Below are 8673 nucleotides of genomic sequence, written 5' to 3' on the forward strand. Positions count from 1 at the left end.
GTTGGGATTATTATCGGCCAACTGCATTAAGTTGGGATTATTAAAATCCAATTTTCCTTATTTAAATAATTAAATAAAAATGTATTAAAATTAAAAATAAATACAAAAAATACATAAAACTAAAAAAACAAACACCAATAATAAAAACAAATTATAATAAAAAGACACACCACAACAAAATACATATAAAAATATAAATAAAAAACTAATCTATTCGTCTTCATCTTTGTCTTCGTCCTCGTCCTCGTCCTCGTCCTCGTCTTCGTCCTCCTCTTCGTCCTCAACGGGACGCTTATCCCACACGTGTTGAACCAAATCCGCCTTCAGTTGGTTATGTATATCACTTGATGTGAGCTGGTGAATGTTATACGTTCGTTGGTCTTGGGTTGGTTCAGGGAACTATTCTGGAACGCTTCCTGGTATATAGTGTTGACATATTGCGTTTCCCTCGTCTTCTAATTATGCAATATGATACACGTATACATGGCATCGCTCATTTTTGCCAACGTCCATACACGATACGACATGGGTTTTTCACATAATGCCAACGTTTTTTTAGAACCCCGAAACACCTCTCGATATCCTTTCTCGCGGACTCTTTCTTCTTCTTAAAATAATCTCTTTTGTCTTCGATCGGGTCTTGAAACGTCTTGACAATGATCGAGTAATCTGGATATATCCCATCTCCCAAATAGTATCTGTGGCGATAGAAGGTATCGTTGGCATAAAACGGTAAGACCGGTATGCTACGGCTGATGTAATACTCCAGCACGGGTGACGCGTTGAGTATGTCGTTGTTGGACCCGACTGAACCGAAGTAGGCTGACCAAATCCAGAGGTCGTGTGAAAAAATGGCTTGAAGACTAACCGTTGGCACTCCATGGTCACCACGAGTGTATTGACCCCGCCATGCGGTTGGACAGTTGGCCCACTCCCAATGCATGCAATCTATACTCCCGATCATGCCTGGAAAAGAATGTTTGCTTTCGTGTACATCGTATATTCGAGTCAGGCCGTTTAAAGTAGGAATCCTCAGATAACGACGAGAGTATAATTGTATTATTCCTAGACAAATAAATTATTAAAAAATATTTATATTCAAAACAATGGTTAATACAAACAATTTAAATTTTACCGATGCAAAAATTCTCCAACGCATCTCTTGTTGTTTTCTCAGCCATCTTTAAATACTCGTCATTGATATCGGTCGTGTTGCCGTATGCGAGGATGCGTAGAGCCGAAGTAGACTTTTGGATGGCGGAAATCCTAAATATCCTCTTGCGTCGGGGTTCTATTGAAAATACTCATACTCCGCTCCATATCTCCAACGATGCGTAAAAAAAATGCTTGGACATCCGAAAACGACGTCGAAACATAGCGTCGTTATATGTAGGTGTGTCGTTGAAGTAGTCCTTCATCAAACGATCGTTCGCTTGCTTACGATCCCGAAGGATATATGACCGTCTACGTGGTGGCGTATAGCTAGTAGAGCCGGACACCATGTTATTGGCGACGGCCCGAACCGCGTTCGTGACCTCTAAATGCTCTTCCGCCACTCGTCGATGAATCTGATGAATTCTTTGACTCTCGTTTATTAACTAATCCTAAATCTCGGCAGAATTCGGGGAATCCGAGGAACTCATTGAGTTTAAAGAAGTATGAAATGATGAAAATGATTGGTATTTTTATGTTTGAGTTTGTGTATGATATGGTGAAAATGGTTTAATTGGTTTAATATTGATATTAAGTTTTTAATTTTTTTTTATTTATAGCCGTTGGATAACGGTAATATTATTATTTTCTTCACATCTCGGCGATAATAACACCCCGCCCCCGCCCATTTTCGCCCACTTATCGCCGGGGGGCAGTGTTGGCGTTCATTATCGCCCCAATTCGCCTAAACCCGAGCTCCACTACACATTGTCTAAGTATGGAGAAACATGGACGTTTTTTATTAATTCATTTTTACTTAAAAAATATTGTTACCAACTTTTTTGAAAGTATGAAACACAAAAGTAACATAGAGTGAAATGTCACATCCATAGTTGTAGGACGGATGTGTGATCCCCTAATTGGTTTTGTTGGTATGGCCAAATGTCTTACTTTGTCATAAATGGTACCATTTATTTATTATGAAGTTTGTTCATTTATTAAATTTTCTAAAGAGATTGGCAATGATCAAATGCTTCCATTCTCATAAATTTGATCCAAGGTAATTTATATAAATACTTTAGTTAAACCAGTCACATGTGATTCTCTTAATAAATATGTATTTTTATCCCCGTGCGTACATATCATCTATTCTAAAAGAAATGAATAGAGAAAAACTTTTTCTGTTTACAAAATCATAATTTATCTTTTAATCTACATATTTTGTTATCTTTTAAAATGAAATATAACATACATGTCTCAGCTCCCTAATAAAAATAAAGATAAAGCCAAGAAAACACGTATCGAAATACTTTTTTACTTTTGACAAGTGACTTAAATATTACAGCTAGGAATCTCAATGATAGTTTCCCAAATGGTTACTTTGATTCCTTTGCAACTATATAAAGCCTATATTCTAAGCTTAATTCACAACAAAGAAGACATGTTCCAGCCTTGCATAATGATTATCACAATTTTGTTGTATGCTGAAGTATAGTTGGCCTGGCTGATTACATTTCCAAAATTATAATGGTTTTGTGAAACATTAGAATGTTTGAAAGGACGTGTGTGATCGAAGAAATTATTTAGATTCTATGAGAATTCCGTATGATATTTTATACTAAGGTTACATAAAAGAAAATTTGGATTTGTTTGTTTTTCTTTATAAAAATATTGAGGTCAAACTCGGCTTGTTAGGAGAAAATATGGTCAAAGATGCACACACATAATCAAAGTGGAGAAAATACACGCAACATGAGATACAAGGATTTACGTTGCGGAGAGCAGTGAAACCTCGACAAGATTACGTTGAAATGGAGGGACATTCATCTAAAAGTAACAAAGTTTAATGGGATTACAACAAGAATTTGAACAACTCTAGAAGTGATAGAAACACAAATGATTTTCTCATGGTTTCGTTCGATGAGTATCTGTGGACAACACAAATCGGCGTTTGTTATGTTCAAAGTTTGGGGGCTTGTGAAGGAATCTTCGAAATGGGCGAGCGTACCATTGATGAGTCAATCAACATCAATAGAGAACAAGAAACTCAGCATTGAATGAGTATAGTATCCCTGCTACATCAAATCCTCTTTGTCAAGTTAACCTCAATGATTAACGAGCAAGAAGCCACCTCTAACCAATCCTCCCGCCCGAGAGGGATAAAGCGAAGAGGTAAGGAGGAACATCCTCTGTCGATCTTGAATACAAAAAAGTTTAGATAATATGTCAAAGAAGATAAACATGTTTATAGAGTTGCTTTGAGCAGGTTTCATTTGACCATAAAAATATTGAAGAAGCTGAAAAGACGAAACAAGTTAGGGAAATATAGTTTGTAGTGGGTTATATTAATATTTTATTTTTATGTTTAAAAGTACAGTTTTATTTATGAATAATTAAAAAAATTAAAGGTTAATACAATTAAATTTAAATATTACTAACCATTTTTGTGAAAGCGATAATGAAAAGTTAACAAAGTCATGTTACATGCGAAAAGGTGCAACTTGAGCCCACACCTTTTTCAAGTTACTAATATCAATCGAAAGCTATCATTTACATATATTTATGTGGTTCTTTCACCCTCCAAACGATATAAACCAAAATTGTATCAATTTCCTTAGGACCAAAGTGTGTTAGAAACTCATTTCATAATATTTCCAAACATTTAACGCATAAAAAACACAATATGTTAATAACACCCACTAGAGCATAAAGTATGTGTAAAAACCAGTGATCACAACCGCACAAACTCCCAACTTACAAAGTCAAAATGTAGGGTAGTTGTGGACTTAGAAAAAATTTTAATGTGGATCGGAAGTTTTTGGGTCGGTGACCAATTGACTATCGCTATATAACTTTTTTCGGTCTAGTTCGGCCGTTCATTGTCGGTAGTCAGTCTATAATTTTTTTGGTCTGGTTCATGTCACCCCAACCTACGGCGGAACTGTCGGGGCGTGAGCTGATTGTCACAACTCACAAGGTACTATCATACAATTATAAAACGACAATATCTAATTAATTTATTTATTATCAAACAACATTTAAATACAACAAAAGTAAATACAATTACAAATACAAAACCAACCAGGGGCTCTGTTCCTTGGACCCCGCTAGGGCTGCCGTCCCTAGAACCCTGCTGCCAGGGGCGCTGCCCCCGGACCCCGTTCGTTGTGGGTTATATAAATATAGAAATACGATATGAGTAATAATAGTTAATTAATACATGTAATTATTACACAGTTAGCCGTGCACAGCTCAAGAAAGGAATAGCTATTAACGGTGAATGTAATCGCATTCAAATGAGTTTCTAGCCCCATTCCTTGTTATGTTTTCGGGGTTGTGCGCATACTCGATGTGAATTGTTAATACACTTATCCTAAGTGATAAGTGTGTGCCATAAGTGATTATGTGAAAAGTATAGATGATTGTTTGTCGGTACGTGAACGATCTTCGGATATTGCACGTACTGTCAAGTTATACCTATGGATATGAATGTTGTGTATAATGTATGAATGATATGTATGTATGTTATGAATGAATGTAAGAGGTAGCCAGGTACAGACGAAAAGGACTGAGCCATAATAATACTCAAGGCAGAAAGGGACTGAGCCCTAATAATACTCAAGGCAGAAAGGGACTGAGCCCTAATAATACTCAAGGTAGAAAGGGATTAAGCCCTAATAATACTCAAGGCAGAAAAAGGGACCGAGCCCTAGTAATACTCGAGGCAGTAGGACGTAATTCTTTTTAAAACGTATAAGTATGTAAAGTATTAATAAATGTAAAGTATGAAAAGAAAGGATAAAAGAAAGAATAAAATAAAGAATGTATTTATTTATATATGTACGAAAGGAAGATGAGCAGGTTAAGTATATAATATGTATCTTCAGATGCGTATGTATAAGTAGGTGAAAGTATTGTATGTTACCTGATTAACTAGAACTCACTCAACGTAGCTGACTTTTAGTATGCACGCAGGTGAGTAGAATGAGGCAGCTCGCTTGATGAGGACACATGGCATGGAATTGAAGATACTGACATCTCAAGGAAATGTTATGATGTTTTAAAGACTTTGTTTTATTTTAAATGACTATGAATGTTTGATAAAATGAGATTTGGAATTTGGATGTTATGTAATATATTATGATTGAAGGTATTATGTTTCGCGAAATTTTTAATTAACTATGATATCTAGAACTGTGTTTATGAGTATATCCAACACCAAATGTAGGGCACCGGTAACGGGGCCTTACACATGGCAATTTGAATGGCCCAACTTAATTAACGAATCAACGAATCAATTAAGTTTGTCAGCTCATGAGCGTTACATGGCGATTTGAGCAACCAAACTAAATAACGAATAAATGAATTCAAGCATAAATGGTTGAAACATCGCTTGACCATGCGGTGCATTGCAAAGAATTGTCTGGCTTTAAATACAGACATGATTTGGTTAAGGATGTTCTGTGTGATGCAAATAATTGTCTGGCTTTAAATACAGACATGATTTGGTTAGGGATGTTCTGTGTGATGTTCTTAAACGGGTAGAGATTTCTACTAAAAAGGAGACCCTTGTTAACTTTCTCACGGATCCTCTTGAAGGGAGGTCTACTTTACGACCAGCTGATATTCTTGTGTTCAGGTAGGCAGGGGGGAAACACGCCTGCGTGGATCTTACAGGAGTGTCTCCTGTTGGGCTCAGGGACCGTGGGTTTGTTGTGGGTCAGGCTGCGTTGAAGGTTGAATTGGGCAAAGTTGTTAAACACGAGAAAACTTGTTTAGATAATCAACATGTCTTTTTACCATTTGCCTTTGATACATTTGGTTTTCTGGTCCAGTGGCTGTGAAATTTTTGAGTAGGGTTCAGCGCGTCGTACACGGAACCTCTTCAGCTTCTAGGTCCCAGAGTTTCGTTTTTAGCAGGATTGGCTTTGCTTTTCAAAAGGGGGTTGCGGCGCAGCTTGTTGCCCGTTTGCCTGCCACTTTATTGTAAACGTTTTATAGTAAATTATATATAAAAATGAAACACAAGTTGAGTGAATAATATGAGCAACTAACATGTTCCAACAAAATATCGCAATTATAACAAATTGTGCAAATGTACAGTTGGCGTGTCCATGACGTCTCATGGGTTTTACACCCGACTAGACATTTAAAAAAACAATAAAACACAATAAATGGTGTAATCGTTTAGCCGATTACGTTAAACACTTAAAGTGTCGGTCGCATGACAATTTCCATTATGGCGGAGAATTTTGTCACACTCCTTAGTTTTAAGTGAAAAAGAAAAAAACAAAGTTAGGAAATTCTCAAGTAACTTCCCGACAATAAAAGGCAATATAATAAAATTAAATAAAAATATTTTGAGGTTGAGGCGTAGCCTCAAAGTTATAAAAATATTTTGAGAATGAGACATAGTCTCGGAGTAATAAAATATTTTGAGAGTGAAGCATAGCTTTGGAGTTGTGTGTGCATGATAATTAAATAAATAATTAACTAAGCAGTTAAATAAGTATCTAATTTAGCAAGTAATTACGCAAACTGTAAACAATCAAATAGAACACATCAGGTAAACAAATAAGCATGTAAGGGCTCCTAAGCATGTTACTAAGGCACCACTAACGACCTATCTTAAACCTTCGGCTCTGATATCAATCTGTCACACCCCAACCTACGGCGAAAATATCGAGGCGTGAGCTGATTGCCACAGCTCACAATGTACTATCATGAAATTTTAAAAGCGACAATATCTAATTAATTAATTTATTTATTATCAAACAACATTTAAATACAACAAAATTAAAGAAAATTACAAATACAAAACCAACCATTCTTGTATGTGTTTAACATCCTAAAGTCATCTCTACGTGAGCTTCAGTTTGATAAACAATCCAAACTATAACCTGCAAATGCGTACAAAATATATTTGTCAACAACACATGTTGAGTGGGTAGATCACCAGTTTTGACACAAACAAACTGATAATATATAATAATATAGATAATAGAATAAAAGTAAGCAAAACTGTTATCTGTGAGTATAAATAATGAAAATCGTTGAGCAAGCAATGTGTGTCGGTGAAACCATTGCCAATGCGAATCGGGCTCCGGTCACTACAACAGTCGTATGATCATACTATAAGGATGAGGATGAGATACCAACCAACCATAAAAACAGTAAACACCATATAACAAATAGCAAGTAGTCATTCAATTGATACACAACATAAAGATCACAGTTTGCATTTGAGAAATAATAAGTAGTTTGATAGTTGGTACGCAAGTGTCCCTAAAACATTTGAAAACAAGTAAAACAGGGGAGTGATTACTCACCTGATCGGATGAACGAAATATAAGTGATGACGTGAGAGAGATGAACCCTTCGGGGTACACCGACAAGAATTATTAGTTAATTAATATAATAAGATTAATTATAAAGATATAACATGTTTCAATAAATTAAGATTTTAATGTGATTTGAGTTATGTTTGGGATTAGAACAGTTTTTGATATAATGATTGATCTCTACGAATAATTTGTTATTGTGGAATCATTATTATTAGTTTAAATAAATAACTATGAGTTGAATAATTATATAATTATTTAAATAATATTTAATTATATATATTGCAATTATAAATGTGTACATATTAAAATATAACTTGTAATATATTAAATATTTTAATACCAACATTAAAATATATATTTATCATATAATATGTATCTTGGATTATTTAACGAAAAATCTAATTTTATATATACTTAATAAGTTTAAAATATGATTGATTCAATCTTTTTTTAAAGAATGATACATATATACCATACATATCTTATATATAAAATTAATATAAGCATATTTTATAAAAAAAAGTTCAATGAAGAAAATAGGTGAATTATAAGTGTCGAATTTAGTAAAACAAAGTTTATGATTATTAAGATATAATTATATTACACACACACACATAAATGAAAACTTCTAATGAGATCTATGGACAAGAAAACGTAACTTATAGATGTCGGTTTGATGAAAAATATCATTTATATTTAATATTAGTTATAAATATTAAATTCCTCATTAAAAAGATTTAAACAATTCAAAAGAATAAAATTACCCAAAACTGGGCTGGCCAGGGCTCGAACCTGCGCCAATGGTCGGATCAGTACATGGCCGCAGAACTCTCAACCAGCTGAGACAGGGTCAGATTTTTATTAAATCATGACAACATAAATATAAGAACCCAAAAGCCGATTATCCCTTAATTCATTAGAACCCTAGAAACAAAATTAATCAATCAGTTATATTTTGATTAAATTAAGGTTATGGCTTTTGATCAGTGATTGAAAACGAGCCTGTTACATATAATAATTGCCAGAAACGACGAGGTATCGATGGTGAATGATGAACGGGCAGGGCCGGCATAACGATGTGTAGGACGTGCTGCCACAGGCAACTACGGGTCAATTGTTATCAGGGTTTTGATCGCGAGATGTAGAAGGAGGTGCATGCGAGTTGATTTGTATTCTT

Source organism: Bidens hawaiensis, unplaced genomic scaffold, assembly GCF_021521415.1.
Source record: "Bidens hawaiensis isolate Kalapana, Puna unplaced genomic scaffold, B.hawaiensis_p1.1 tig00043582_1, whole genome shotgun sequence".
In the NCBI taxonomy this organism is placed as follows: domain Eukaryota; kingdom Viridiplantae; phylum Streptophyta; class Magnoliopsida; order Asterales; family Asteraceae; genus Bidens; species Bidens hawaiensis.